The 19380-nt window shown below is 44.9% G+C and overlaps 1 pseudogene across 1 annotated transcript in view; it reads left to right on the top strand.

Moving 5' to 3' along the window:
- LOC311114472 (protein jagged-1b-like) overlaps window positions 1-2491 on the top strand; it is a 100275-nt pseudogene extending 97784 nt beyond the window's left edge. The window contains exon 12 of the transcript in view: window positions 1684-2491. The product of the transcript in view is annotated as a protein jagged-1b-like (transcript). The remainder of the gene's footprint in view (window positions 1-1683) is intronic.
- Window positions 2492-19380: the final 16889 nt, after the last annotated feature.

Here is a 19380-nt window from a genome sequence, read left to right as displayed (position 1 = left end):
TCCCAGAAGTGGTTAGAGTCTATGGATTCTTCAATTACATTGAGCTGATTTCTGATTTTCTGACGTGCTGTTCCTTCTTTTTCCATAGTGTATTTCTGTATTGTTTTAGTGATTCACCATAGTGAAGGCGTAGACTCAGGTTTTCTGGGTCTCTATGAGTGGCGCAGTGGTCTAAGGCACTGCATCGCAGTGCTAGCTGTGCCACTAGAGATCCTGGTTCGAATCCAGGCTCTGTCGTAGCCGGCCGCGACCGGGAGACCCATGGGGCGGCGCACAATTGGCCCAGCGTCGTCCAGGGTAGGGGAGGGAATGGCCGGCAGGGATGTAGCTCAGTTCGTAGAGCATGGCGTTTGCAACGCCAGGGTTGTGGGTTCGATTCCCACGGAGGGTATCATAAAAAATAAAAAGTAATGTATGCACTAACTGTAAGTCGCTCTGGATAAGAGCGTCTGCTAAATGACTCAAATGTAAACGTCTATGGTTTTGGTTGGATAGGTTTCTCAATGTCTTTCTCAATGTCTTTCTCAAACCATTTGTCATTGTTGTTAATTTTCTTAGGTTTTCTGCTTGACATTTTTAGATTTGATAGGGAAGCTGAGTGGTCAAATATACTGTTTAGGTTGGAATTTGTTGTTGCCTAATTGTCTCTGTCTCTCTCTCTCTCAAATCAATCAATCAATCAAATGTTATTCATAAAGCCCTTTTTACATCAGCCGATGAAACAAAGTGCTATACAGAAACCCAGCCTAAAACCCCAAACAGCAGCAATGCAGATGTAGAAGCACGGTGGCTAGGAAAAACTCCCTAGAAAGGCAGGAACCTAGGAAGAAACCTAGAGAGGAACCAGGCTCTGAGGGGTGGCCAGTCCCCTTCTGGCTGTGCCGGGTGGAGATTATAACAGTACATGGCCATTAAGTCCAGATTTTTCTCCAAGATGTTCAAATGTTCATAGATGACCAGCAGGGTCAAATAATAATCACAGTGGTTGTAGAGGTTGCAACAGGTCAGTACATCAGGAGTAAATGTCACTTGGCTTTTCATAGCCGGGCATTTAGAGGTTGAAATACCAGGTGCAGCAGAGAGAGTGAGTTGAAAACAGCAGGTCTGGGATAAGGTAGCACGTCCGGTGAACAGGTCAGGGTTCCATAGCCGCAGGCAGAAGAGTGGAAACTGGAGCAGGTAGTCCTGAGGCATGGTCGTAGGGAGGGAGAGAGGGAGAGAGAGAGAATTAGAGGGAGCATACTTACATTCACACAGGACACCAGATAAGAGGAGAATAACACCAGATATAACAGACTGACCCTAGCCCCCCGGCACATAGACTATTACAGCATAGATACTGGAGGCTGAGACGGGGGGGTCGGGAGACACTGTGGCCCCGTCCGACGATACCCCCGTACAGGGCCAACCAGGCAGGATATAACCCCACCCACTTTGCCAAAGCACTGCTTACCGGTGTTCCTCCTGGTTCACCTTTGGTGTGAGTGGACAGCCTTTAGTGGCTTCAAGTGTTACAAACATCAATATAAACTTGCACAACATATCAAGTTTCTAGAACAGAGTCATTCATAGACTTTCATCACAATTGTCATGGTTAATTAATACTGTCAGCTGACCTATAAAATGTGGATGTATTGTGTGCCGCCAAACTGACCCTTTTTGTCTCGTGTCTTCCCTCTTTAGACTACTTGGTCCCCCTCCTCTCTTCAGTCTTCATCGTCTTGTGCATCCTGGTGCTGGTCTCCGTCTTCCTGTACTGCATGCGTCGCCGGCGGAAACATGGCAACGGAGCCTCGTCGTCCGCGGCGACAGATGACAGCACCACCAACAACGTCCGCGAGCAGCTCAACCAGATCAAGAACCCCATCAACGAGAAACACGCTGGCGGCGGCCATCTTACGGTGTCGGTGGCCTTCAAAGACTACGAGGATAAAGACTGAGGTACGAACACACCACCGCCCCCTAGAGGGGGGAGGAGGACAACGATGAAGAGAGACAGATGGGGAATAAAGGACGCTTCATGGTTACAACCAAACAGCCTGCCTACACACTGGTGGAGCGGGAGGACCGGGGGACCAAGGAGGACGGCGGGACCACGCCGCAGCCCAGCTCCAAACACCCTAACTGGACTGATAAACAGGACAACAGGGTTCTGGAGACGGCACACAGCATCAACAGGATGGACTACAACGTATAGCAGGAAATGACATAGCAGGAAGTAGCATGTAAACCCTGTGTAAAGAATTCCCACTTCCTGGACGTTATGGTCATCCCGGCAAGGTGGTCCTTCTGATACTCTGTGTTGACGCTGTGTTGCCGTGCAACCATTGACCTTAGTGAAGAGGACCAGGGGGAGTGTTCTGGGATTCGTAGTTTTGTAGTTCCTAAACTGTTGCGTCATTATTCTGTGACTACAAGGTTTGTTGTTTGGATGAATGAGTCCCTGGCTGCGCCAGATGTGATACCCTATTCCCTATGTAGTGCACTACTTTTGACTAGAGCCCTATGGGTTTAATGGACCATATAGGGAATAGGGGGCCATTTGACTGTTTTAATTTAAGTTTTGACTAGCTGGCTTCACTGGCAGAGAAGGCTGATGTGGTTGGCTGGAGAGCAGTTGCTGGCAATATGAAGAATGTATGTGTCAATTTAGAATGTGTACATTTATTAATCATTGTGTATATTTGATTTATTAACTTAATAATAATCAAGAGCCTGAAGATATCATTCCTTTTTATTTATATGTCTCTAGATTTAGAAGGTTTTGGTAACTTTGTAACATTTTATTTTTTGACATTTATTAAACGTCAGAGGAAGAAGAAAATAAGGACTTTTCTAAAATAAAGAAAAATATATAATAATTGTTATTATTATTATAAATAAATGTTATATTCTTTTTTTATGATTTCAGATGTTTTCAAATATCAATTTTGCAAAGACTGCAGGTTACACATTCTCAGAAACCAATATCTGACAACTTAGGGTAGAGTGGGGTAAGTTTAGCCTTTTTACATTCATCACTCCGTCAAGGGAAATATAGGATTCTTTCTAACAGGACGTTGTGTTTCCCTGGAAATAATCAGAATTCATGTAAACATTACAGTTTTGAAAAGATAGCTTGTGAAAAAAGAAAGTGGTATTTTGGCACAACTTTCCCCGGGTATGGGGTAAATTGAGCGAGCGGGACAGGGTAAGTTGAGCGAGCGGGACAGGGTAAGTTGAGCGAGCGGGACAGGGTAAGTTGAGCGAGCGGGACAGGGTAAGTTGAGCGAGCGGGACAGGGTAAGTTGAGCGAGCGGGACAGGGTAAGTTGAGCGAGCGGGACAGGGTAAGTTGAGCGAGCGGGACAGGGTAAGTTGAGCGAGCGGGACAGGGTAAGTTGCCTACACATTTCTGTAAAGCATGAAATATTACCACTACCTTTTTAAAACCATGTCGATCTTTATTTCACAATAGCTTTTTTTGTCTTGTAATCATTTTAAACATATGTTAACAGGCTTAACGCCTAACAAACACTCTGTACTTTTTTGAACACTTTTAACATAGGTCCAGTTGTTACCTCATATCCCAGCGATAATGCCTTGCATTACACCCAAGGCAAACATGTTGACTATGTTAGCCCACATCGCTACGAGGATGCACTTTCATGCTAGGTTTAGGACCTCATATTGAAGCTTATAGAGACCCCAGCTGATATATAGAACAATCTTTAAATTATATACTTTGGTTTAGATAAAAGCGTCATGAAACCTCTTAACACAATAAATTAATTTGACTTGGTCAAAATCTTTTTTTTTTTGGACCAAACTTTGTTTACCACCAATTCCATGTGGTTTCTTCCTTCAAAGACTCCACGAAAGGATGACCTCTTCCTAAATATTTGGTCAACTGATACATTTTCTGTATGTTTCCTAGAAAGAAGGGCGGCTCAACTTGCCCCACTCTCCCCAATGGAAAATCACAACAATCACGTATCAATATGTCAAACCAGGAACAATCCCTTCTGCTTCGTAGTCAGTCTATAGTCATAGCAGGACCAAGACTACTGGAGCAGTGGGGGGTCAATAGTCTAGCCCGAGTCCCAGATCTGTCCATTGCTGTGACTGCTGTCATTGTTACACATGTTGGGAAGACTGCACAAACAGATCTGGGACTCGGGCTAGGGCAGCGTTTCCCTAACTTAGTCCTGGGGACCCCAACGGGTGCATGCTTAGGTTTTTGCTCTCACTACAAAGCTGATTCAAATGATCAACTCATCAAAGCTTTGATTATTTGAATCAGCTGTGTAGTGCTAGTGCAAAACCAAAAGGTGCACCCCTTGGGGTCCCGAGGACCGAGTTGGAGAAATGCTGGGTGTCAATGGGAACACTGCAGGATCGGATCATATCCACACTTCTGTCCTTCTCTCTGCTCGGCGCTGCGGGAGACTGTTCTTTTGTTTCTGTTTAAATGCACACTTAAAAAAAGACATGTTTTATCTCAGATGTTAATACTTTATGAGATCGTGGCAACATTCATTTTGTGTTCTTTTTCCACTCTTGTGTTATGAATTTTAGAATGTATTTGTGTTGATGATGTTGCAATCCTGGCAATCTTTTTAGGGGGGTTTGTTCTTTTGAAAAAGTCAATATTTATTAAATATTTTGTATGAAAAGAGATATTAAACAGTCCCTGTTCTGGATCCATGTTCTGAGTAAAGTGACTGGATGAAATGATTAATATAGAAATACACGATTCCTGGGATTCACTCAAACCTGCCGTAGATTGTTGACGCAGTCTCTTTGTTTACAGAATGCACCCCACAGTTCACCCCGTGCACAACACAGGTTTTTATTCTGTACCCAACACCAGTCTGGGATATTATGGGAAAAGTAGCTACTGTGTAAATTAGGGGTGGGCATTTGACATTATTTTAAAACGCTTGACTCTCTTGACCAATCAGAATGATGCACATGGTGAAGGTAAACATGCTGCTTTTCTCTGTTGTTTTGTTGCTAAAGGCAACAGTGAAAGAGAAGTCTGATTTTCACCATGACAGAACTGACTGTTACAAAAAGGTTTTCTGGTGAGTGTTTTGCATTGATCGGTGTCAGGACTTTTGGAAACTCTGTTAGGTGAGCGTCTTTAATTGCTATTTTTAAGTGGGTAAAATAGCATACTGACGTCAGGGCAGACTGGATAAGGGCTAAATGAGAGTTGCTCAACGCACGGTTATAAAACTACATTCAAAAGTTTGTTTTATTAAATGAAGTACTTCAGATGTCATGGTATATCCTTGTAGGTAACAGTGTCACAAGGATAAGCCAATTAAATGTCTAACAAAGCTTTTTCATTGCCAAAATAAGCCTACAATGTTTTTTCGCAAAAATTGAACACACTCAAGTAATCGAATACTAATGTCCGTTCAGATAACCGTGCCATCCCTAGTGTAAATACTGCAGAGCAGTTTTGATTTAATTGAGCCTTGTGGGCCTCTACACTATCCCAGATGCTTTTAACCAAGCATGTCAGGGCCTATGACAGGCACTCGATTTACTGGCAGTCCGCTGGTCCAAAGTGGTGCACTACATAGGGAACAGGGTGCCCTTATGGAAACACCCTAAGGACCTTTATTCTATTCCCAGACTATGTTAGCCAGACATGTAGGTACACTACATAGGGAACAGGGTGCCCTTATGGAAACACCCTAAGGACCTTTATTCTATTCCCAGACTATGTTAGCCAGACATGTAGGTACACTACATAGGGAACAGGGTGCCCTTATGGAAACACCCTAAGGACCTTTATTCTATTCCCAGACTATGTTAGCCAGACATGTAGGTACACTACATAGGGAACAGGGTGCCCTTATGGAAACACCCTAAGGACCTTTATTCTATTCCCAGACTATGTTAGCCAGACATGTAGGTACACTACATAGGGAACAGGGTGCCCTTATGGAAACACCCTAAGGACCTTTATTCTATTCCCAGACTATGTTAGCCAGACATGTAGGTACACTACATAGGGAACAGGGTGCCCTTATGGAAACACCCTAAGGACCTTTATTCTATTCCCAGACTATGTTAGCCAGACATGTAGGTACACTACATAGGGAACAGGGTGCCCTTATGGAAACACCCTAAGGACCTTTATTCTATTCCCAGACTATGTTAGCCAGACATGTAGGTACACTACATAGGGAACAGGGTGCCCTTATGGAAACACCCTAAGGACCTTTATTCTATTCCCAGACTATGTTAGCCAGACATGTAGGTACACTACATAGGGAACAGGGTGCCCTTATGGAAACACCCTAAGGACCTTTATTCTATTCCCAGACTATGTTAGCCAGACATGTAGGTACACTACATAGGGAACAGGGTGCCCTTATGGAAACACCCTAAGGACCTTTATTCTATTCCCAGACTATGTTAGCCAGACATGTAGGTACACTACATAGGGAACAGGGTGCCCTTATGGAAACACCCTAAGGACCTTTATTCTATTCCCAGACTATGTTAGTTAGAGCGTATGACAGGGAGGTTCTCAGTAACTAGTGTGGGAACAACTTCATAGTGAGATGACAGATTTAGTTTAAGAAGCAACACTGTCTGAACTAAGTGTGAACTACTGGCCCACAGCAACTAGTGACTACTGTAGGCCAGAGCCAGACTCCTTTCAATCAGACGGACTGTCCCAAAGACTGACATTGTTCCAGAAATATCCTACTAGGTGCACATGGGCCTGAATAGGGTTGGGGTCAATTCAGGAAGTCGAGTAGTCAGCTGAAATCAAGCAAGATTGGAATTTCAGTTTACTTCCAGAATTTAAATAGAATTGGCCCCAACATACATCCCTGAGTCACTACAGCACTTTTAGTTTGGGATTTCAGTTTACTTCCAGAATTTAAATAGAATTGGCCCCAACATACATCCCTGAGTCACTACAGCACTTTTAGTTTGGGATTTCTGACATTTAATTTGTATCTACTTGCCCAGAGTCAGATTAACTAACTGATACCATTTGTATGTCTCTGCATCCAGTATGAAGGAAGTTAGAGGTAGTTTTGCAAGCTAATGCTAACTAGCGTTAGTGCAAGTGTAACCGGTGTGAAATGGCTAGCTAGTTAGCAGTGCGCGCTAGTACCATTTCAATCGGTGACGTCACTCGCTCTGAGACCTTGAAGTAGTTGTTTCCCTTTGCTCTGCAAGGGCCGCGGCTTTTGTGGAGCGACGGGTAACGGTGCTTCATTTACATTTACATTTACGTCATTTAGCAGACGCTCTTATCCAGAGCGACTTACAAATAGGTGGATTCACCTTATAGCCAGTGGGATAACCACTTTACAATGTTTTTTTTTTTTGGGGGGGGGGGGGGGGGTAGAAGGATTACTTTATCCTATCCCAGGTATTCCTTAAAGAGGTGGGGTTTCAAATGTCTCCGGAAGGTGGTGAGTGACTCCGCTGTCCTGGCGTCGTGAGGGAGCTTGTTCCACCATTGGGGTGCCAGAGCAGCGAACAGTTTTGACTGGGCTGAGCGGGAACTATGCTTCCGCAGAGGTAGGGGAGCCAGCAGGCCAGAGGTGGATGGACGCAGTGCCCTCGTTTGGGTGTAGGGACTGATCAGAGCCTGAAGGAAAGGAGGTGCCGTTCCCCTCACAGCTCCGTAGGCAAGCACCATGGTCTTGTAGCAGATGCGAGCTTCAACTGGAAGCCAGTGGAGTGTGCAGAGGAGCGAGGTGACATGAGAGAACTTGGGAAGGTTGAACACCAGACGGGCTGCGGCATTCTGGATGAGTTGTAGGGGTTTAATGGCACAGGCAGGGAGCCCAGCCAACAGCGAGTTGCAGTAATCTAGACGGGAGATGACAAGTGCCTGGATTAGGACCTGTGCCGCTTCCTGTGTAAGGCAGGGTCGTACTCTCCGAATGTTGTAGAGCATGAACCTACAGGATCGGGTCACCGCCTTGATGTTAGCGGAGAACGACAGGGTGTTGTCCAGGGTCACGCCAAAGGGTGACTGTTGTCGATGTGTGCAGAGGGTCCCTGGTTCAAGCCCAGGTAGGGGCGAGGAGAGGGACGGAAGCAACACTGTTACACAATGACTGGAAGTCTACAGGAACAGCTAGCATGCAGTCATTGCAGTGCCTCAGGGATGTAGTGCATTCGGAAAGTATTCAGACCCCTTCCCTTTTTCCAATTTTGTTACGTTACAGCCTTATTCTACAATGGATTAAATAAAAAGAATCCCTCATCAATCTACACACAATACCCCATAATGACAAAGCGAAAACTGGTTTTTAGAAATGTTTGCACATTTATTCAACATAAAAAACTGAATACCACAGGCAGACCACACAGAGCGCCAGGACAGCAACACAATTACACCCAACCAAATTATGAAAAAACAAAAAGATAACTATTTGACACACTGAAAAGAATCAACCAATAAACCCTAAACAGAGAGTACACAGTGGCAGAATACCTGACCACTGTGACTGACCCCAAATTAAGAAAATCCTTGACTATGTACAGACTCAGTGAGCATAGCCTTGCTATTGAGAAAGGCCACCGTAGGCAGACCTGGCTCTCAAGAGAAGAAAGGCTATGTGCACACTGCCCACAAAATGAGGTGGAAACTGTATGACCATATTAAAAAAGATACCTTATTTACATAAGTATTCAGACCCTTTGCTATGAGACTCGAAATTGAGCTCAGGTATTTGTATTATTTATTGTTATTACTATTAATATTGGGGTCCAGCGAAATTAAGGCAGTTATAATTTTTTTTAAACATTACAATACATTCACAACAGATTTCACAACACATGAAGTGTGTGCCCTCAGGCATCTACTCTACTACCACATATCTATAACACAAAATCTATATAGTGCGTATGTTATCGTGTGTTTGTATGCATGTGTCTATGTTTGTGTTGCTTCACAGTCCCCGCTGTTCCATAAGATGTATTTTTACCTGTTTATGAAATCACATTTTACTGCGTGCATGAGTTACTTGACGTGGAATAGAGTTCCATGTAGTCATGGCTCTATGTAGTACTGTGCGCCTCCCATAGTCTGTTCTGGACTTGGGGACTGTGAAGAGACCTCTGGTGGCATGTCTTGTGGGGTATGCATGGGTGTCTGAGCTGTGTGCCAGTAGTTCAAACAGACAGCTTGGTGCATTCAACATGTCAATACCTCTCACAAATACAAGCAGTGATGAAGTCAATCTCTCCTCCACTTTGAGCCAGGAGAGATTGACATGCATATTATTAATGTTAGCTCTCTGTGTACATCCAAGGGCCAGACGTGCTGCCCTGTTCTGAGCCAATTGCAATTTTCCTAAGTCCCTCTGTGTGGCGCCTGACCACACGACTGAAAAGTAGTCCAGGTTCGACAAAACTAGGGCCTGTAGGACCTGCCTTGTTGATAGTGCTGTTAAGAAGGTAGAGCAGAGCTTTATTATGAACAGACTTCTCCCCATCCTAGCTACTGTTGAATCAGTATGTTTTGACCAGGACAGTTTGCAATCCAGGGTTACTCCAAGCAGTTTAGTCTCCTCAACTTGCTCAATTACCACATTATTCATTACCAGATTTAGTTGAGGTTTAGGGTTTAGTGAAGGATTTGTCCCAAATACAATCCTTTTAGTTTTTGAAATATTTCTGTTTAACTTATTCCTTGCCACCCATTCTGAAACTAACTGCAGCTCTTTGTTAAGTGTTGCTGTCTTTTCAGTCGCTGTAGTAGCTGACGTGTATAGTGTTGAGTCATCCGCATACATAAACACACTGGCTTTACTCAAAGCCAGTGGCATGTCGTTAGTAAAGATTGAAGTAAGGGGCCTAGACAGCAGCCCTGGGGAATTCCTGATTCTACCTGGATTATGTTGGAGAGGCTTCCATTAAAGAACACCCTCTGTGTTCTGTTAGACAGGTAACTCTTTATCTACAATATAGCAGTGGGTGTAAAGCCATAACACATATGTTTTTCCAGCAACAGACATTGATCGATAATGTCAAAAGCCGCACTGAAGTCTAACAAAACAGCCCCCACAATATTTTTATCATCAGTTTCTCTCAGCCAATCATCAGTCATTTGTGCCAGTGCTGTGCTTGTTGAATGTCCTTCCCTATAAGCGTGCTGAAAGTCTGTCAATTTGTTTACTGTAAAATATCATTGCATCTGGTCAAACACTATTCTTTCCAAAAGTTTACTAAGGGTTGGTAACAGGCTGATTTGAGCAGTAAAGGGGTTTTTACTATCCTTAAGTAGGGGAATAACTGTAGCTTCCCTCCAGGCCTGAGGGCACACACTTTCTAGTAGGCTTAAATTGAAGATATGGCAAATAGGAGAGGCAATATCGTCAGTTATTATCCTCAGTAATTTTCCATCCATGTTGTCAGACCCTGGTGGCTTGTAATTGTTGATAGACAACAATCATTTCTTCACCCTTGCTTAACGGATTTCAAAATTACAATGTTTGTCTTTCATAATTTGGTCAGATATACAGTTGAAGTTGTAAGTTTACATACACTTAGGTTGGAGTCATTAAAACTCGTTTTTCAACCACTCCACAAATTTCTTGTTAACAAACTATAGTTTTGGCAAGTCGGTTAGGACATCTACTTTGTGCATGACACAAGTCATTTTTCCAACAATTATTTACAGACAGATTATTTAACTTATAATTCACTGTATCATAATTCCAGTGGGACAGAAGTTTACATACACTAAGTTGACTGTGCCTTTAAACAGCTTGGAAAATTCCAGAAAATTATGTCATGGCTTTAGAAGCTTCTGATAGGCTAATTGACATCATTTGAGTCAATTGGAGGTGTACCTGTGGATGTATTTCAAGGCCTACCTTCAAACTCAGTGCTTCTTTGGTTGACATCATTGGAAAATCAAAAGAAATCAGCCAAGACCTCAGAAAATAAATTGTAGACCTCCACAAGTCTGGTTCATCCTTGGGAGCAATTTCCAAACGCCTGAAGGTACCACGTTCATCTGTACAAACAATAGTACGCAAGTATAAACACCATGGGACCACGCAGCCGTCATACCGCTCAGGAAGGAGATGTGTTCTGTCTCCTAGAGATGAACGTACTTTGGTGCGAAAGGTTCAAATCAATCCCAGAACAACAGCAGAGGACCTTGTGAAGATGCTGGAGGAAACAGGTACAAAAGTATCTATATCCACAGTAAAACGAGTCCTACAGTGAGGGAAAAAAGTATTTGATCCCCTGCTGATTTTGTACGTTTGCCCACTGACAAACACATCAGTCTATAATTTTAATGGTAGGTTATTTGAACCCCAATAGATTATTTAATGAAGATCAACCATTTCCAGACCCAGCTACATGTACTAGTCTGTGGTGACCTAAATGCCAGAACTGGACAAGAACCTGACACCCTCCGCACACAGGGGGACAACCACCTACCTGGAGGTGACAGCATTCCCTCCCAAATATGCCCCCCTAGACACAGCTATGACAAAACAACCAACAAAAACGGGTCAACAGCTGCAGCTCTGTCGCACGTTGGGTCTGTACATAGTCAATGACACCCCTATCAGATTACAGCAAGATCACAGTCACTTGAACAGAGCAATACACAATCATGAGGCATCAAAGCTAAAGGAACTGCATAATATTAAGAAATGCTATAGATGCAAGGAAACAATTAGGCAACAACAAATTCCATCCCTTTTAGACATCTTCCTGGACAGAACGTTTCACTGTAATAGTGAAGGTGTAAACTTGGCAGTAGAAAACCTAAACAGTATTTTTGACCTCAGCTTCCCTATCAAACCTAAAAATGTCAAGCAGAAAACCAAAGAAAATTAACAACAGTGACAAATGGTTTGAAAGAAATTTAGAAACCTATCCAACCAAAAACATAGAGACCCAGAAAACCTGAGTCTACGTCTTCACTATGGTGAATCACTAAAACAATACAGAAATACACTACGGAAAAAGAAGGAACAGAATGTCAGAAATCAGTTCAGTGTAATGGAGAATCCATAGACTCTAACCACTTCTGGGAAAATTGGAAAACACTTAACAAACAACAACACGGGAAGTTATCTATCCAAAACGGAGATGTATGGATAAACCACTTCTCCAATCTTTTTGGCTCTATAACAAAGAACAAACAGCAAAAACATATACATGATCAAATGCAAATCTTAGAATCAACTATTAAAGACCCACTGGATTCTCCAATTACATTGAATGAACTACAGGACAAAATACAAACCCTCCAACCCAAAAAGGCCTGTGGTGTTGATGGTATCCTAAATTAAATGATCAAATATACAGACCACAAATTCCAATTGGCTATACTTAATCTCTTTAACATCATCCTCAGCTCTGGTAACATCCCCAATATTTGGAACCAAGGACTGATCACTCCAATCCACCAAAGTGGAGACAAATTTGACCCCAATAACTACCGTGAGATATGCGTCAACAGCAACCTTGGGAAAATCCTCTGCATTATCATTAACAGCAGACTAGTACATTTCCTCAGTGAAAACAATGTACTGAGCAAATGTCAAATTGGCTACATACCAAATTACCGTACGACAGACCACGTATTCACCCTGCACACCCTAATTGACAAACAAACCAAAACAAAGGCAAAATCTTCTCATGATTTTCAAAAAAGCTTTTGACTCAATTTGGCATGAGGGTCTGCTATACAAATTGATGGAAAGCGGTGTTGGGGGAAAAACATACGACGTTATAAAATCCATGTACACAAACAACAAGTGTGCGGTTAAAATGAGCAAAAAACAGGGGTGAGACAGGGATGCAGTTTGAGCCTCACCCTCTTCAACATGTATATCAACGAATTGGGGAGGAAGAAGGAGGGAGGAGGAGGAGGAGGAGGGAGGAGAGGAGGAAGGGAGGAGGGGGAGGGAAATTGAGTGTAACTTAGGTTGAGGTGAGAGGTATCTTGGGAGAGAGTGAGGTGGCAATTGTCTGGAACTTGGGTCAAGAACCTATGAGTCCATAGATTCAACACAAACTTATTGCATGAATTCAGCCTTTGTCCCAGATCCATTTGTGCTGTCTTGCCAACTCCACCTGTGAGTAATGGAGCAATGGAGTTGGCAAGACAGCAGAAACAGATCTGGGACTCAGGCTAGCATAAAGAGGAGCGGGGAGGGATAATGTCTATTTACCAACTCTCATTTTCATGGATGCCGTGGTAGGGTATATACTGTTATCACATCAGAAAGAACAGTAAGCCTAGAGTCTTATCAGGATGGAGTCTAGAATAGACTCAGGGTTAGGGTTATTAGAAATGGAGTCTAGAATAGACTCAGGGTTAGGGTTATTAGAAATGGAGTCTGGAATAGACTCAGGATTAGGGTTATCAGAAATGGAGTCTGGAATAGACTCAGGGTTAGGGTTATCAGAAATGGAGTCTGGAATAGACTCAGGGTTCGGGTTATCAGAAATTGAGTCTGGAATAGACTCAGGGTTAGGGTTATCAGAAATGGAGTCTGGAATAGACTCAGGGTTAGGGTTATCAGAAATGGAGTCTGGAATAGACTCAGGATTAGGGTTATCAGAAATGGAGTCTGGAATAGACTCAGGATTAGGGTTATCACTCTAAATGACCAACCCATGACTCACTGACTGTTGTGTTTAGTATTATACAGTCCTGAGAAAAGAAACCATCCATAAAATAGAGTTTCTGGCTGAAGCTTGCTCAATGTTGGTTCCCATGAAAAGCACGCCTGGTGTCCTCAAATGAATAATATAAACTTAAGGAAATACTGCTTGGCTGTTTAATGTGTGCTGCAGCGTAGAATCTCAATATTGCTGAATGATTCAAATGAATACTTCCAATTACAGCACAAAAGAGACAAGAGGAGTTAGTGGAGGAGAAATAGAGGCTGGAGGTGGTCCAAGTCTGGACTGGCCACACTTCCTGGTGTACAGAAGTTGAAAACATCTTCACCCGACCTGGAGTTTGATGCTAAAATGCCGACCCCACTATATGCCGAGGGAATTCACGTGTGTTATTATCACAGCTGTGTACATACCGCCACAAGGTAACACCAAGGAGTCACTCAGCGAACTGTACGATTATTAGCCAGCAAGAATCCTCACCCGGAAGCAGTCTTTATTGTCGCAGGAGATTTTATCCAAGCAAATTTAAAACAAATTCTTCCAAAAGATCACCAACATGTATCCTGCCCCATGAGAGGAAACAACGTGCTGGACCATGTGTATACAAACATCTGTGACGCGTACAAAGCCATTACATTCCCTGCCCACACTTTGGCCAATCAGATCACATCCCTCTATTCCTACTCCCGCCTTCAAGCAGCAACTCAAGAGGTACCCACCAACACAGAGACTAGTGAGGCACTGGACAGAGGATGCTGCAGGACAGTTTTGAGAATGCTAAATTGGAATATGCTCAAAGATTCATCAATCTAGGACTCATCCATCAACATTGAGGAATAGTCATTGTCAGTCACAGGCTTCATTAGGAGCCTAAGGTCTCAACATAAGGTCTCTCTCAGTCAGCCTAAGGTCTCTCTGTCAGCCTAATGTCCGTCTCTGTCAGCCTATGTTCTCTCTGTCAGCCTAAGGTCTTTTTCCGTCAGCCTAAGGTCTCTCTGTCAGCCTAAGGTCTCTTTCTGTCAGCCTACGGTCTCTCTCCGTCAGCCTACGGTCTCTCTCTGTCAGCCTAAGGTCACTCTCTGTCAGCCTAAGGTCACTCTCTGTCAGCCTAAGGTCACTCTCTGTCAGCCTTATGTCTCTATCAGCATAAGGTCTCTCTCTGTTAGCCTAAGGTCACTCTCTGTTAGCCTAAGGTCACCCTCTGTCAGCCTAAGGTCACCCTCTGTCAGCCTAAGGTCACCTTCTGTCAGCCTAAGGTCACCCTCTGTCAGCCTAAGGTCACCCTCTGTCAGCCTAAGGTCACGCTCTGTCAGCCTAAGGTCACTCTCTGTCAGCCTAAGGTCTCTCTCTGTCAGCCTTATGTCTCTGTCAGCCTAAGGTCTCTCTCTGTTAGCCTAAGGTCTCTCTCTGTTAGCCTAAGGTCTCTCTCTGTTAGCCGAAGGTCTCTCACTGTCAGCCTATGGTCTCCCTCTGTTAGCCTAAGGTCTCTCTCTGTCAGCCTAAGGTCTCCCTCTGTCAGCCCAAGGTCTCACTGTCAGCCTAAGGTCTCTCTCTGTCAGCCTTATGTTTCTATCAGCCTAAGGTCTCTCACTATCAGCCTAAGGTCTCTCTCTGTTAGCCTAAGGTCTCTCTCTGTTAGCCTAAGGTCTCTCTCTGTTAGCCTAAGGTCTCTGTTAGCCTAAGTTATCTCTCTGTTAGCCTAAGGTCTCCCTGTCAGCCTAAGGTCTCTCACTGTCAGCCTACGGTCTCCCTCTGTTAGCCTACGGTCTCCCTCTGTTAGCCTACGGTCTCCCTCTGTTAGCCTAAGGTCTCTGTTAGCCTAAGTTATCTCTCTGTCAGCCCAAGGTCTCACTGTCAGCCTAAGGCAGTGCTTCTCAATTATTTTCTGTTACGCCCCCCCTAGGAAGAAGTAAACATTTCGCGCCCCCCAACTCTCCGCCGCGACTGTAAATAGTATAATTTGTCTATAAAATTGTTATAAGTACACCTCTGCATAACATTGTATCCTTATTAACATTAAAGAAAACAAAAAAATAAAAAATAAAGTAATATAGATCAACTTACAACAAAGAATAACTTTATTAACATTGTTTTTAGTCTGTAACAGAAAATAATTAAAGTTCATCAATTTGCCTGAAATAAAATAAAAAATTCAAACCTTATTTAAACTGTAAACATTTTTTGACCATTTGATACTGAAAAACAAAATTAAATATAATCAATAAATAATAATACATTCAAATTGATCAGCAACATTAACTCAGGAGCACAATATATGAAACACTGACCTATAAAACAAAAATGAATAAAACAATTTGTGCTGATTTTTTTATAAAATTGAGGAACTCAGGATTAATGGCTACAATGAGCACATTTTGCAGTGCACAGCTTTTCGAAGCGGGGTTTGAAGCATTACATTTACATTTAACATTTTAGTCATTTAGCAGACGCTCTTATCCAGAGCGACTTACAGTTAGCGAGTGCATACATTTTCATACTGGCCCCCCGTGGGAAACGAACCCACAACCCTGGCGTTGCAAGCGCCATGCTCTACCAACTGAGCTACACGGGGCCAAGCATGATACTGAAACTATCAGCTCCTGCTCAATGTTTAGCTGGGACCTGTACTTGGTCTTCAGTGCAGCAACAGCAGAGAAGCCAGTCTCACAAAGATAAGATGTTGCAAAAGGAAGAAGAATGCCCATGGCCCTCTGCCCTAAGAGTGGATACTGCCTCTCTACACTCAGCCAGAATTCACTCAGTCTGTGATGTGAACCTCAGTCTCAATGTGAAGTCAGACGTCATACAGTGAGGGAAAAAAGTATTTGATCCCCTGCTGATTTTGTACGTTTGCCCACTGACAAAGAAATGATCAGTCTATAATTTTAATGGTAGGTTTATTTGAACAGTGAGAGACAGAATAACAACAGAAAAATCCAGAAAAACGCATGTCAAAAATGTTATAAATTGATTTACATTTTAATGAGGGAAATAACTATTTGACCCCCTCTCAATCAGAAAGATTTCTGGCTCCCAGGTGTCTTTTATACAGGTATTGAGCTGAGATTAGGAGCACACTCTTAAAGGGAGTGCTCCTAATCTCAGCTTGTTACATGTATAAAAGACACCTGTCCACAGAAGCAATCAATCAATCAGATTCCAAACTCTCCACCATGGCCAAGACCAAGGAGCTCTCCAAGGATGTCAGGGACAAGATTGTAGACCTACACAAGGCAGGAATGGGCTACAAGACCATTGCCAAGCAGCTCGGTGAGAAGGTGATGTCACACCCTGGCTCTGGGACTCTATATGTTGAGCCAGGGTGTGTTCATTCTATGTGTTTATTTCTATGTTGGTAATTCTGTTGTGTTTATTTCTATGTTGGCTAGAGTGACTCCCAATCAGAGGCAACGAGTGTCAGCTGTCGTTGGTTGTCTCTGATTGGGAGCCATATTTATACTGTCTATTTTCCCTTTGTGTTTGTGGGTTCTTGTTCCGTGTTCGGTCTTTGTTACCGTAGACTTCACGAGTCGTTTCTTGTTTTGTTTATTGTGTCGATTATCACTAAAGATAATAAAGTTTACCATGTTCGTTCATCACGCTGCGCCTTGGTCTCTCCCTGACGATCGTGACAGAAGAACCCACCATGCAACGACCAAGCAGCGTGTCCAGGGGCAGCTCTTGGGCTGGACATGGGAGGAAGCGCCGGGAGAAGAGACGGTGGAGGCGCGCCGTAGAGAGGAGCAGCGGCGCCAAACGGGTCAACGTCGGACAGGCGAGAGGCAACCCCAGAAAATTTTTAGGGGGGGGCACACGGCATGGACGACGGGGCTGACGGAGGCAGAAAAGGGGCGGATTCAGAAGGCCACCAGGTTACGGATACACCGCCCTGTACGTCCTGTGCGGATGCCTCACACAGAGTGTGTGAGGGTAGGCATTCAGCCAGGACGGGTTGTGGCCGCTCTTCACTCCAGGTCTCCTATCCGTCTCCACAGCCCGGTTCGGCCTGTCCCTGCTCCACGCACCAAGCCTACGGTGTGCGTCGCCAGCCCGGTCCGGCCTGTCCCTGCTCCACGCACCAAGTCTACGGTGTGCGTCGCCAGCCCAGCCCGGCCTGTCCCTGCTCTACGCACCAAGCCTACGGTGTGCGTCGCCAGCCCAGTCCGGTCTGTCCCTGCTCTACGCACCAAGCCTACGGTGTGCGTCGCCAGCCCAGTCCGGCCTGTCCCTGCTCCACGCACCAAGCCTACGGTGTGCGTCGCCAGCCCGGCCCGGCCTGTTCCTGCCACTCGCACCAAGTCTACGGTGCGCGTCGCCAGCCCGGCCCGGCCTGTTCCTGCCACTCGCACCAAGTCTACGGTGCACGTCGCCAGCCCGGCCCGGCCTGTTCCTGCTACTCGCACTAAGCCAGGGGTGCGAGACGTCAGCCTGGTAAGGCCTGTTCCTGCTACTCGCACTAAGCCAGGGGTGCGAGTCATCAGCCTGGTAAGGCCCGTTCCTCCTCCACGCACTAAGCCAGGGGTGCGAGTCGTCAGCCTGGTAAGGCCCGTTCCTCCTCCACGCACTAAGCCAGGGGTGCGAGTCGTCAGCCTGGTAAGGCCCGTTCCTCCTCCACGCACCAAGCCAGGGGTGCGCGTCGTCAGCCTGGTAAGGCCCGTTCCTCCTCCACGCACCAAGCCAGGGGTGCGCGTCGTCAGTCCAGCACAACCCGTGCCTGGGTCACCGGTGCCTGGTAAGGTACCGGTCAACTGCTCCACTATGGAGCTGAAGCTAACCGCTCCTGCTAAGTCCAGTTCAGCTCCAGCCGGCGGGGCCAGACTGGACCAGGGGCGCTATGGGGGGTTTATTGGAGGGTGGTGGTCAAGGCCGGAGCCAGAACCGCCGCCGAGGAGGTATGCCCGCCCAGCCCTCCCCTGTTTTGTTCAGGTTGAGGCGCGGTCGCAGTCCGCGCCTTTAGGGGGGGGGTACTGTCACACCCTGGCTCTGGGACTCTATATGTTGAGCCAGGGTGTGTTCATTCTATGTGTTTATTTCTATGTTGGTAATTCTGTTGTGTTTATTTCTATGTTGGCTAGAGTGACTCCCAATCAGAGGCAACGAGTGTCAGCTGTCGTTGGTTGTCTCTGATTGGGAGCCATATTTATACTGTCTATTTTCCCTTTGTGTTTGTGGGTTCTTGTTCCGTGTTCGGTCTTTGTTACCGTGGACTTCACGAGTCGTTTCTTGTTTTGTTTATTGTGTCGATTATCACTAAAGATAATAAAGTTTACCATGTTCGTTCATCACGCTGCGCCTTGGTCTCTCCCTGACGATCGTGACAGGTGACAACAGTTGGTGCGATTATTCGCAAATGGAAGAAACACAAAATAACTGTCAATCTCCCTTGGCCTGGGGCTCCATGCAAGATCTCACCTCGTGGAGTTGCAATGATCATGAGAACGGTGAGGAATCAGCCCAGAACTACACGTGAGGATCTTGTCAATGATCTCAAGGCAGCTGGGACCATAGTCACCAAGAAAACAATTGGTAACACACTACGCCGTGAAGGACTGAAATCCTGCAGTGCCCGCAAGGTCCCCCTGCTCAAGAAAGCACATATACAGGCCCGTCTGAAGTTTGCCAATGAACATCTGAATGATTCAGAGGAGAACTGGGTGAAAATGTTGTGGTCAGATGAGACCAAAATGGAGCTCTTTGGCATCAACTCAACTCGCCGTGTTTGGAGGAGGAGGAATGCTGCCTATGA

This window comes from Coregonus lavaretus (assembly GCF_964263955.1).
Source record: "Coregonus lavaretus genome assembly, contig: HAP1_SCAFFOLD_737, whole genome shotgun sequence".
Classification (NCBI taxonomy): domain Eukaryota; kingdom Metazoa; phylum Chordata; class Actinopteri; order Salmoniformes; family Salmonidae; genus Coregonus; species Coregonus lavaretus.
The sequence above is the reverse complement of the archived record's forward strand: the minus strand, read 5'-3'. Positions and strand labels throughout refer to the sequence as shown.